At 38.7% G+C, this 13257-nt stretch overlaps 1 pseudogene; it reads left to right on the top strand.

The window, feature by feature from the left end:
* Positions 12202 to 12813, top strand: Or5m12-ps1 (olfactory receptor family 5 subfamily M member 12, pseudogene 1; annotated as a pseudogene).

Below are 13257 nucleotides of genomic sequence, written 5' to 3'. Positions count from 1 at the left end.
ATTAGGAAGGTGGGGATTTAGAGGTTGATTTTAGAAACAGGACAGCCATGTAGCACACAGCTGAAATTATACTGCAGTTCTCCCAAAAGGTGCTACCAGCAGCCTGGGTACATTCATCTTGGCCACCATGGCCACACACAGCATCAGTACCACTGCCAGGAAGAAAAATGATGCTTCCCTTCCCGCATGTTTGCTTAACGGTGAACCAAAAGCATGGCATTTATCTGGTAAGTGGCGTCGGAATTTATAAAGTTTCATTTTATCTTTGACACCTAATTTGTATTGAGGAGGGTAAACTAGAACTTGGGGCTTTCTGTCATCTGCAGTTCAGCGTGATAGAGAACGCACCATCAAGATTCAATAGTGGATAGTGACGGTCTTTCCAACTCAGTACATTCAGTGCATGACTAACTCAGAAGGCTGAATGAATCTTGTTAAAGTGTCGGAGTTCTCCAAATGCACCGCTTCCTGTGGTAGGAAATTTAGACCAGGTAAGAAGTTATACATGAGGCAACCGAAGAAAACATCTGTTTCTTAAATGCCATGTCCTCTAGAAAATGTCATTGCGGTCAAACATCCTTACAGCGGCTGATAGGTTCTTCCCACTACTTTAGAAACGAAGGTAGCAGGCTCTTCCTCTATTGCAAGGCACATCCTCAAATGAAACTTCCACCCCCCCCCCTGAGGTTTCATCATGACATCATACTGTTGTGGTTTTCACACACCTCCGTGGCTTTCCAAAATATAATGAGGAACAATTATCCTGAAGGAAGACCTAAACTTTCTTGATCCTGGAATGAACAGAAGGTCAGCTTACCTCATAATTATGCATCCTACTTTATGTCCATAAAAACAAATGTTCAAAATCTGCAGTCCCGTGCCCAGCAACCCACCACTCACCACCTACTTTCAGGGCAGCCTCACACTTTCTCTAGAGCACACTTGACTTTGCCAAGCTTCTATGTCACCTCTCGGTGCCTCTCATCTGAGTTCTCTCTAAGGAGGCAAGAATCAACCTAGGAAAAGCCTTCATGCAGTAGCAAAAGAAGAGCATTTGGGGGGTACACGTGAGACACCGAAACTGCCCTGCAGAAACCTAGATCACGGTGATATGAACACAGACATTGGCTAATGGTTTATATTTTTTTGGATACTCTATGTGAGTAGGTAACACCGAGAGGGGTACCTATGGCAAAAGTGAAGCCAGGTTAGATAATTACAGTGCATAATTATACTGTGATCAGGACTGCAATGACTGAGGAATATAGGCAATCTCCACTGTGTCCATACCTTAGAATATTCATCTCTGCTGAAATCAACACAGGTAGTGTTTGTTTATTGATTGTTTCATTTAATTTGTTTTTTGTTTGTTTATTTGTTTTTGTTTTTGTTTTTTTTTTTTTTTTTGTCACCCTTGGACATTGACTGTTCCTTTCCATTTGATTTTTCTCATTTACATTTCTTGGTTGAATTGTTTGATTACCAAACCAGTCAGGTTTGATCTCAATCTCACTTCATACATATGGAGACCTTATCCTCCATCTAATTCATGAGTTTTCACAAAGCTCCTTAATTGCTTTGCCGTACCTAATGATTGGCCACAATTGAACAGTTATAAAAGGCTTGGAGAATTCCACACGGTGTGACATAATGTTTAATTTCAGTGTATATCATGCAGAAAAGTACTATTACTAATTAATAAAAAAAGTGACTTTTCCACATGCTTTTTTGGTCAAAACATGGCATAAAATACACCATTTTGACTCTATAAATGTGTAGTTATTCGCCCTGCTACCCAAAAGAGCCCTGAGGTGTTGTCTTACCTGTGATGCCATTACCACTGAACAATACCCATTTGGCCCCTTCTTTGCCTTGAGAGAGTGGCCATTCTGTCATGTTTTAAGCATAAGCATTGGGCCATTTTTTAAGAGCAATCATGCAGATTTTTGAATTTCTGTTGTTTTATTTCTCTTAAGTTAATGTCTTTAGATGTCTTCTATGTTGTAACTGACAGTAATTCCTTGAGGGATGAATATTATTCAACTTTAATGACCATATTTTCTTTTCCATTCATTTTTTGATGGGTATTGATTCTATCCACATCTTGGAAGCTGAGATGTAGGTGTGCAAATAATTATATAAGATCATGTTTTGAATTTCTCTGAATCTATGGCTGGAGTAGGATTGAAAATGTGGCACGTTATGTTAATCTTCTATACAACAATGTGAATGTTTTCCACAGGGTTGAAGCTATGTGAGGCACTCATCAGTAGTGCACAGGACACTCATTCTTTACCCCTTAGCAAACACTTGTGTTTTTGTGTTTTTATAATGGGCATGCTTTCAGAATTCTTATGTGTATATACTGAAATTTCAACATTTTCACCTTGTCTCCCTTACCTTTCTTCTCTCTTCACTGCCTGCTTAATCATTGAAACCCTTCTTTCCCCATCAACTCCTTCCTAATTTGATGTGCTGTTAAAATTGTTTACTTATTTTGTTTGTTTGTTTGTATACCCAACTGAGCTTAACTGTGGCTACATTCATGATCATGGTTTGGAGGCTATCTTCTTAATGTGTGCACCTTAGCAGTGTCTACACTCCTGAAAAAAAGATGCCCACACTCCAGAGCCATTCGGCTTAACCTGCATTTAAATTTAAAGTCCTTTCTAACATGAAAAAAACAACGCAGCCCACTTTCATATTTTTATTATGTCTGGAGATGTTTGTCACTCTTCTTTTTCCTGGCTTTGCTTCCCTGTGTTTATTGAAGGGTGTATTTTTCTTCTCTTACTTATTGAACAATGGCTCTATGTTGCCTTCATTCATGCAAAAGTTTTGTGGAGTTCTTTAGTTGTCAGCATGCTTGTTCCTTTCCTTTGATGACTTTAAAACTTTGAATAAATAATTCATTTTCATCATGTACATGTAGTGTAATTTTTTTTGATAATTTCATTGAGAATGTCCTCATCAGTATCATTTATCTGGCACTCAGAATTTTAGTCTCTCTTTAGACTATTGGCATTTTGACTGTAATCTCTTCTTAATTTTTTAGACACTGTTTTTTATTTTTATTGGCTATTTTATGTATTTACATTTCAAATGTTGTCCCCTTTTCCCCCTCCCCTTACTCCTCCCCCTCCCCCTGCTTCAATGAAGATGTTCCCACTCCCACCCACCCACTCCAAACTCAATACCCTGCCAGTACCCCACAATAGGGAAATGAGCCTTCACAGGACCAAGGGCTTCCCCTCCTATTGATGCCAGACAATGCCTTCCTCTGCTATATATGCAGCTGGAGCCATGGGTCCCCCCCCCATGTGTACTCATTGGTTGGTGATTTGATCCCTGGGAGCTCTGGAGGGGAGGTCTGTTTGGTTGATAACGTTCTTCCTTTGTGGTTGCAAACCCTTCAGCTCTTGTTAAGACTTTTGATTTGTTCTCCCCTTACCTGAGTCCTTTGTGCTTCTTGCCTCTCTATGGCTACCACCTCCTTCCTTATTGTTGAGATGTCTTCTCTTACTATATCTTCAGGTAGCTCTCTCTGCCTTGATATTTCTTCCTTCTTATGAGACTCATACATGTGTATTGATTAACTCTTCAATGCTTAAGTATTAATTAAGTAAGCCTTTATATATCTTTATCCATTCTTCCCATTTCTTGATATTTTAAATAAATAGAATTCACTGTAAAAGTTCCAGTTTGGTTATTATACTGTTCAGTTCCAGAATCTCCCTATTTCTTTAGTATTTGTATGTTTGTTGATGTCCTCATTTTGTTTATGTGTCATTTTCTTGATGTCGCTTAGCTGTCTTTCTGGTGTTGCATTTCCTTAATGCAATGGTTTTGATGTCTTGTCAGCCATATTTATATCATTCCTTATATTGAGTACAATACCCATTTCTTCATATGCCTCATTATTATTAATTTTTCACTAAAATAAAGCCAGGTCTCCTAATCTTTACATCCTCTCACTTTGCACAGAACAGTATTGCAAGAGAATCTGTGAGCATTTTAAACTAAGGGGAGGTAATGTTCAGCTTCTAAAGGGTAGTTTCAGTTTAGAGATGTTTTCTGGTTTCTTTTTCAGGAGCGTGTGTGCTCTGGCTCTGACTCTGTTATCTGTCTACAGATCTGTCTTCAATATTGCCACCATCTTCTGTATCACCGTGTTTCTTAAGCTATTGCAATTATGTATATTATGGCTATTCCTTAAGAATCCTTTGAGTCAAGAGAGGTAGAAACAGGCCCACTGAAGAGACCTCAAACAACATGCATAAATCCTCCTTGCTTCTTTCTACCTAGGAGATAAACTGTGGATTAAATTTTATCATGTAGTCCTGGGACAGAGGCTTGGAAAAAGCCTGGTACTGATTAAGTGAGCTTGTTTCTCACTATGCTGCTTCTCTCCTTGGCTTCGGGCTTAGGTGGATTTGGCAACATTATAATTATGTATTGTTTATATTCCAAAGTATTTTGGGGTAGTGCACTGTGGATCGGTCAGTGTGTCTGTGTAGGCTTTGGATTTTCAATCAGTCTGTCTTGCTGAGGATACTGCTCCTATACTCACTTACTAAAATTACCATTTACTTTTATGAAATTATAATTTATTTGTGTATGTAAACTTCAATGGCATCATGAAGCTAATTTACTTCATTTAATCTTTTTCAATCCGTGAAATGCATCTTCATTTAAAAAATTAATCATTGCAGTTATCTATCAAGTCTAGAACTCTTTATTCCACTATGATCCTTAAGCACTGGGAGAAGATGATATTATATCTGCCCCATTTCGGCCAGAGAACTCCACAGTCTCTTGCTTACTATATGCTGACCAGTTATATGTTCCTGTGCTAATCACCATTTATTGCCAAAAGAAGTTTCTTTAGTAAGGTTTGAAAGGTTCACTAACCTGTGGAGATAAAGATTAATTTGTAGTGGCCAGTTTAATGTTGTATCAATTTATCAAGGTAATGGTAGTTAAGTTATTTTTCTATGTCCTGTCTTGCCATGGGTCTCGGTTCCAATAATGGTACCACTTATATGTTCTATCTTTTCAAACAAGTACTAAATCCAATCATAAAGATGCTGGTTAGTCAACTAAGGTTATTATTGGTCAGTCTGTAGTGTCTAGCAGGAAGAGTTGTTTCGTTGCAAGGTAACTTCACTTAAACCTTTCACGTGTGTCTATGTTAAACATTTTAGGGAGCTGCTGCAGTGTTTTATGGACATAGCAGGCAATTTGAACATGTTAATGCCCAGTTGTTGTGACAGCACACACAAGACCAGTGCAAGTTCCACACACACAAAACCCTAGCATGAGAAAAGAGATGGGTGCGCAAGCCCAATCCTGGCTGCAGGAGAAGGGACAGTTAAGTTTTCTTTAAAGGAGTGGTCTATGGTAGGCTCACCACCATTCAGTGATTGGCCATGCACCCAGGGGTATATGGGTAGAACAAACTAGACTAGAGTGGTTGTAAAATGATGACACGAATTTGGTTGGTTATGTAAGGAGAGTAGAACCAGAAGTTGGGAAAGATGGGGTGATTATGGTCAAAATACAACATAAAATTTTGTCAAAATTAACAAAAAAATCAAATTGAAAACATTTTCTTTTTACTTTTTTTCCCCTCTAGTACAACTATAACTTATCCTTAAAACTGGAAATAATCTCTTTACTGTTAGCAAAAAGTCATCTCTCTAGCCAAATTGAAATAAACATAGTAATAATATTGCGATGTGAATCTCCAACACAAGAGGTCTACTCACTGGGGACTTTATTTTCATGTTGACATTAGCCTTTGATTAGATTGACGTCTGCTTTCCAAATTCATCTTACTGACCAAATGGCCAAAATATTTTTCTTTTTTCTTTCTTTTTTTTTGAAGATTATTCCCCTCATAGCACTAAAGAACATAGTAGCAATGTCTCACATTTAAATGATGTTACTTTAAAATGTGTTTCCTTGTCTTCATTTTCATTTTGCTCCTCCATTTCTCATATAAGACATTTCTGATATGATGTGGGCAGAATACAAAAATTTTCACTTTAGTGTGTTTTGATTTTCACTCAGATATTTTTTTTTTCAAATGAGCCAAACCTAATTTTACACCAGGATTTTCTCCTCCACAACATGTAAGTTCATTCCGGTCAAGGAGTAAAAACACCTTGTCACAAGACTGGTAATTTCACCCCTATTCTTTTTGCTATAGAAGCTAATTTTAAATACTATATTGTATTAACATTTATATTTAAAGCATGCGATTAAACAAGTTTCTTGATGGCGTTAAACTATCTACTGGTCTCTCTCAGTGAAACATTTTTTATTACCTCCTTTTTTGTATCAATCTCATCTAGTCATTTTTTTTCATTTCTACTTTGTTTTCTCTGGATACATGCTCATTGATTCCAATAACTCAGTGAAATCAGTAATATTAAAAATAATGGTGACGGAGAAAGAATTCTTGTGAAAATCTGAACAAAGAGGTGTACATGAGGTGATGGGGCATGAAGGGCCATCAGCATCCCAACACTCTGCTTCATTATTCTTCCCTTTCCCATGTGGTTTCCATCTACTGCTTGTGAATGATGTCACTGAGGTCTAGTTCACAGTAGGGTAACTGAGCGCTTTAGAAGAGTCTGACCCTCAACTGGGAGTCGGGGCTCAGGTATAAGTCTGGGACGTGATTATGTCTCCAATCTTAACCCAGTTCAGGAAATTGGAACCTGACTGGCTTCGTTGACTGGTTTGCAGGTGGCAGGCTGTTACCTGGCCTTTTCTCAGCCGGGCCTGCTGTCCTTGACTAGAGACCAGACACAAATATATCCACGAGACCAAGTTTCTGCAAGGTTCAATACTATTGTATCATTACTTCTTAAATTCCTCTTAGCTGTGTATCCGTTTCGAGAATCAAGTTATTTAAGAAATATTTTAAAACATTAAAAACTTTGCAACTAATAATAGAATGGATAGTGATCCCATTTCAGTGGAAAAATGTAGCCATGAAAATCACCACGAATTCAAAGCAGAAGTAATTTTCAACATTGTTAGATTTATGGCATCAGCAATCTATGGTGTAGGGATGATGGCATTATTTCTGTGTCAGCCAAGTAAAGAGCACTAGGCCTAGTTGGCTATGCTTGGACTTCTGTAAGTGAAGGTAACACCTAGAATGGAAAACTCTTTAGCTATGTCTCCATGAACCGCATGCAACCTGCCATCTGCATTTTATAGATTGCGTTATCCAAGTTTCTTTCCAAATTCTGTTGTAAAGCCTTCTTCCCAATCTTGTTCTAAAGCCAAATGATATGCCTTGCTTTGTGCACAAGTTCGGGACATTGGTTTCACGCATGTTCATTAAGGTGGCCCTGCAACCAAGTACAGCAATTCCTTGGTGACTCATTTGACTCTGAGAGGTTAGGAACTGGTGAGGTCTGAAGCAGTCTTTTGCAGAATCTGGTGAGAGTAAAGGGCAGATTCATTTGTGAGAAAGAACATTTCCACCCTTCTCCCTTTGGCTTTAAGGTTTATTTAGAATTCATGAAGTTGTATCTGCACTAAAAAGCTTTGAACCATTAAAGAGAATTATTTAACAAAATTTCTAAAAACGCCAGTGCAAATTGGTTTGTCTCGAAATTCTGGTGCTTTGTTATTTTGCCACCGAGAAAAGGGCTTTAAAAAAAAGCTTGAGGGAGAATATGAATGTAATAAATATTTCATTTTTGTAGCACACCGTGCATTGTTCTGTGTTTCAGCCCTTGCCAGCAGTCAACACAGTAGTAAATTCCAGCACCTGTGGACCTGTTTCGGTAATTTATGATTTCCATTAGATTTCCGTTGGAGATGGGCTGCAACAGTTCAGGGAAGTTCATGCACCCTGGCCATGGGAGGGGTTAGCCTGAAGCTCTGTTCATATGTGGGTTTTGGCAGCACGCACACCCTTTGTTGTCTTTTTATTTATTTTTCTTATCATTGGTGTCATTTGGGACCACTCAGAGCACTGTCCCAAAGTGTCATTACACAGAAAGATGTGACACACATCTACCACTCTGGAGCCATCATTCGCCATAGGCTGCACCGTTTTCATTCACCCATTTAACAAAGAGAACCCTTGTTCCTTGCCTTGGAAATACTCAGATGAAGGAGAGACGGCTGCTAATTCCAAGGTCTGTAGGAAGGAAACCTCATCAAAAATAAATGCGGTTAAACATTGTATCCCAAGATGGGCCCAGAAGGTTCTCCAGCCTTGTACGGTTAGACTTGCATTTGTTTTTTGGCTTTCAGTAGTGTGACAATGCACACGTATTACCATTCTGTTTCTTCTACCTTGAGTGCCATGTTCAATAAATTGTGTGAGTCATTCAACTCCGTACTGTAAACTGGATTTGGAGGGAGATCACTTTGCTTTTGCCCACCTGCAGGCTAATAATATCAGTGTTCTGCAGATGAGGCAGAGGCAGGATGCCTGAGAAACGAGGTGTGAGAAATAAAATTTCAATTTCAGTATTTTCAACTTGATTATAGCCTTTTGAAGAAAGAACTTCTATGTTAAGACAAAAGGACTTTGCACAATTAGACAGAAAGCAACGGCCTTTTGTAACTCTGAACCCGGAATGTCCCGTTTGAAATAACAAATAAAGAGGAAGAGATGGTGCTGAAGATAAGGGGATGCCCCTGTGGTGAGAAGAACTTGTGTGTGCAGGCCCGGAGACAGGAGACATGGCTTGTCTGCACATGAGACATGGAGGACCACCATGTCCTCACCAAACCAGTATCCAGATGTCCAACTGTGCAGACTGCAGGGAGAAACCCAGAGAGTTAATGGTGGTCATCAGTTACTCCACAACTGAGGACCAGGATGCTGTGCAAGCCAGACTCCCTTAAGCAGAATATTGGAGAAAGCCTAAAAAATTGAAGTGTTTAGGGAAAGGACTGAAGGAGCTGAAGGGGTTTGCAACCCTGTAGGAAGAACAATATCAACCAACCAGACCCCAGGTCTCCTAGGGACGAAATCACCAACCAAAGAGTACACATGGAAGGACCCACGGCTCCAGCTGCATATGTAGCAGAAGATGGCCTTATCTGGCATCAATAGGAGGGAAGGTCCTTGGTACTGTGAAGGTTTGATTTCCCAGTGTAGGGGAATGTCAGGGCAGTGAGGTGTGTGTGGGTGGGTGAGTGGAGAGCCCTCTTATAGAAGATGTGGTAGGGGTGATGGGATAGGAGATTTGTGGAGGGGAAACCAGGAAGGGGGATAACATTTGAAATGTAAATTAATAAAATAGCCAATAAATAATAAAAAAAAAAGTAGTTACTGTAGGTCATCTTCAACTATACACAGTGGACTCAGTCCTGTTACTTTTTAATCTCTTCTCACTGGATTAGGAAAGCCAGTCAGCTATTATGAAAAAGGGAGTGTATGTGTGTGTGTGTGTGTGTGTGTGTGTGTGTGTGTGTCTCACTCTTGACGTGCAACTGCTAATAAGTTGCTAATATGCTGTGATTACCAAGAAGCTTAGTATGGTTTTATTTAATTTCTTCTTTACCAATAGTCCTACAAATGATAGAAGACTGACAATAAAAGAAAGATGACCAACTTAAAATGAAAAGTACACTTTTGGTTTTAAAGACTTTTGTTCAACACTGTTATTATCCGTAATGGCCCAATGGTAAGTAACTATCTAAATTGGAAGTGTAATGTTCAATAGAGGACAAACATGAAAATTACAGATGAGTAGTTGTTACAAAGTTTAGGGATTCTTACTTTTTATAAAGTTCACATCTTTTTTTTTAATTTAAAAGTATAAGATGCATTCATGCCTAAGTTATTGTTCAATTAAGCTGAAGATGTTCATAATGAAGTGACTACAGTAGCAACACTGCATTTCTAAATTTACAAAGTATTTTACTTCAATTAAAGCTTTTCAGCCACTAGACAATTCTAATTTTAAAAAAGAAGAAAACCCTTTCGAAAATTATCATATATATATATATGTATATGTACACACACACACACACACACATACACACACACCAGATCATCCTAGGAAGGTGCTAATAATGGGAATTTAAGAGATAGAAACATTCGTTCCTGACAGATCAAACCTGGCTCCATAGGCAAAGTCCTCCCACCACATGTATGTTTTTTGCCAAATGTCATTATACCTTTCTACTACCATTTTTTTGCCGTTTTTCAGATATTCTCTGTCTTTCCTAAAGCCGTCATTTGTGTAACCCCAGATCACCTGTTAACTACTTTCTAACACAGTTTCTAACACAGTATCTGGGGAAAGATACAATCTTACCAGTCCCACTGAAAGCATCTATCTATCCAGGATAGTAAGGTAAGACACACAGCCACTGCTCTCAGGCCTCTAGGCCAGGGAGGAAACACTGGAACTTGCTACCCCAGACATTCCTAACTAAAGTTCTTACCACATAAGTGAGAGTACCTGGACAAAGACTCTAAGGTTAATGCCTTTGAAATTCTGGTGGTTAAAACAAAATCAAACTGTTTACTTGAATAGAGAATTTTTCATTTGTATGTTTCTGCCTCCCAAATCTCGAAAGAGAAGTGAGTATACAGCAGTTCTCAGTATCATTTGACCCAAAGCCCTAAACAAAGGTAATTAATTCTAAGTTTAAGCCTACTTTTACTAGTGCCTCCAAACACCAGCTGACTTTCTGGAATGGGTACTTGCAGGAAAGCACCCATCACACGTTGAAAAGGTAAAAGAAAAACTAGAAGCCAGGAGACTGAGTAGGACGCCAGAAGCCAGGCTAAGAGCTGTGTTTAATTGTAGTCCGCTGGTATGCATGCTCCGTGGCTCGTTGGGAATGGCTAGGCTAGCTAACTTGACTTGTATAATTTGCTTCTCCAGTTCAGGTTGGCCAAGAGTGCTCAGGTTTTCTTAGGAAATTTTTGTATAAAAATGAAGAGGAGATCAAATATGCTAATTGCCGATAATCTCCAACTGTGCGTCGCGTGTCTCAGAATGTGGGTGTTGGTGAGTTACAGTGTGAAGTTTGCCCTCCAAATGACAGCTTCCAGGCTTTACTTGATGTCTCCATGTAGCTAAACATCGTGTGGTTAGCATTAATACGAATAACTTTTTGTGATTTCTGTATATTAATTAAAATAAATTTGATTTAAAGCACATAAACACAATAATTAACCTTATTTAAAAAATTGTTTGCATTAGACCTAAGGTTCTTTTCTTTTTTTTTTGATGCAAATAATCATTTATTTAATGTATGCTATGATATAATCCAGCACTTATTCATGTTCTGGATAACAATACAAACTAAAATTTTGCCCATATGCACCAACAAATAGCTGAATAGAGAATCACACGTTAAAAACATCAATAATTCAGAAGGAAAAATGGAATATAGATATATGGATGATGGGCTCTAAAAATAACTGCTTGGCTGTCACTATTTCCTGGTTTATCTTTGCTGGCAGTGACCACAGGGTCTCTGTGTAATAATTTAATGGTCACATTTCCTTATTCACCTATAGCAGGAACTACATGTGTAGAGCAGGAATCCTATTCCTTATTGGGGACACTAAGAGTAAATTCAATTCTCTTGTATTATAGCAGAGTTTAGGATGAAGGTGGATAGAAGCCAGAACAACACAGTTTAAGAAATGCAAATCCTCCTATATTTCATGTGATAGTAAGTACAGTAAGTGAGCCATTTTGAAGAGGAAGTTCTTCAACTTCAGAAGTAATTTTAACTTTCTCTTTTGTTAACCCATGTGCACTCACACATGGAGCCAAATGTAGATGTAGGCTATATATGATGTATATGTATATGTGTATATGTAAGCATATATGTATATATGTTCAATTCTCAACTACAATGACTCGACATGAAAGCAGGTTCATGGAGATTTAATAGTAACAGAACAAAGGAAGTTATAAATCAGAGCATTTTAAAAATGCATTGTTGGAAACATAGGTGTAAAGTAACAGTAAGCAAAGGAATCTCATCTCTAGGCCTCAGAGGCTGTTTGATTACAGAGAACAGGTTTAAATTTAGTACATTCTCAAGGGTTTACAGTTTCAAAATATTAGATATGATATAGATGTAGAACTAATGATATACCACATGAAATTGTAATCAGACTGCATCCCAAAGTTGAAGAATATATGTGTTAGTTACTCAACTGTTCTAACAGCCTCTTTAATATTTCCCATACATTCTTCTAAAGAACATTTTTGTTTGCGTGAGCACTGGCTTGGGTTTTTACAAACAATCTAATTATTCTCTCTTACTCATTTCTCTGTTAGAGACTATGAAGGCATACTCAGGTGCCAACCACAATGGCACTGAGGCAACTGAGTTCATTCTTCTGGGCCTAAGCACCAAACCAGAACTGCAGCCAATTCTTTTCTTGGTGTTCCTCATGATTTACCTCATCACACTGACAGGAAACTTTGGCACGATCTTACTAATCAGGTTCACTCCTCGGTTGCAAACCCCCATGTATTTTTTTCCTGACACACTTGGCATGTGTGGATATTTTTTACTCAACAAATGTCTCTCCTCAGATGCTTGTTCATTTTCTATCCGAGAAGAAGACCATTTCCTACATTGGGTGTCTGACTCAGTGTTTTGTTTTTGTCACCCTGCTCTTGACTGAATATTATATGCTGGGTGCCATGGCCTATGACAGGTACATGGCAATCTGCAACCCCCTACATTACAGCACAAAAATGTCCCGGCCAGTGTGCATTTGCCTGGTTACTTTCCCTTACTTCCGGGGTACTATGGTAGGCACAATGCAGGTGATATTGACTTCACGTCTATCCTTTTGTGGACCCAACACCATCAACCATTTCTACTGTGCCGACCCTCCCCTTTTGATGCTAACCTGTTCTGACACTTATGTCAAGCAAACTGCCCTCTTTGTGTCAGCTGGGATTAATCTGACAGGTTCCCTTCTCATCATCCTCATCTCCTACATGTTTATCTTCGTCACCATCATGAGGATCCGTTCCAGTGAAGGGCAACAAAAGGCTTTCTCTACCTGTGGCTCTCACCTGACAGCCGTCACTATGTTCTATGGGTCCCTCTTCTGCATGTAACTGAGACCAGCAAATGAGAGGTCTGTTGAGCAAGGAAAAATCATAGCAGTATTCTGTATTTTTGTGAGTCCCATGGTGAATCCATTTATCTACAGCCTGAGAAACAAGGATGTGAAACAGGCTCTGAAAAGAGTGTTTATGAGAAATCTCTGCAAAATGGAGA

The sequence above is a fragment of the Rattus norvegicus genome, chromosome 1 (assembly GCF_036323735.1).
Source record: "Rattus norvegicus strain BN/NHsdMcwi chromosome 1, GRCr8, whole genome shotgun sequence".
Lineage (NCBI taxonomy): Eukaryota > Metazoa > Chordata > Mammalia > Rodentia > Muridae > Rattus > Rattus norvegicus.
Note: the sequence above shows the minus strand (reverse complement) of the source record. Positions and strands in the feature narration are given on the sequence as shown.